Here is a 500-nt window from a genome sequence, read left to right as displayed (position 1 = left end):
TTGCTGGGGAAAGTAATTTTATTAGTAGTAATGCCTTACTGCCCAACACTGGTTATAGTTAACTAAAACTAAAAACTAAATTAACTGAAATAAAAACAACTATACTCTAGAAATTATTGGATATTGTGTATTCACAAAACTAGTTAAATTAAAAATAAAAATATACAGTATAATGTCTTTAGTTTAAGGCTTTGGCCCAATCTATTAACACAACATGCATTTGGGGGCATTGGTACATATGTTTACTGAGACCGGGACGTGTACATGACTGATGTGTTTGTATTGTAATGCCTGAACTTCAGTCTTGCCCTTGACAAATATCCCCCATATTGTAATAAGAACTAAAACTACTACTGAAATTGATAAAAGCAAAACTGAAACAGACTCTGGAAATAATGAAAAAAAAAAATAATGGTAATAACTCTGATACACATGGACAAGATTTATAAAATATATACAGCATATACAGTTTTACATGTACAGTTTTTCTAAGTTTGTTG

The sequence above is a fragment of the Morone saxatilis genome, unplaced genomic scaffold (genome assembly GCF_004916995.1).
Source record: "Morone saxatilis isolate NCDOM2014 unplaced genomic scaffold, NCSU_SB_2.0 Contig14, whole genome shotgun sequence".
Classification (NCBI taxonomy): Eukaryota; Metazoa; Chordata; class Actinopteri; family Moronidae; genus Morone; species Morone saxatilis.
The sequence above is the reverse complement of the archived record's forward strand: the minus strand, read 5'-3'. Positions refer to the sequence as shown.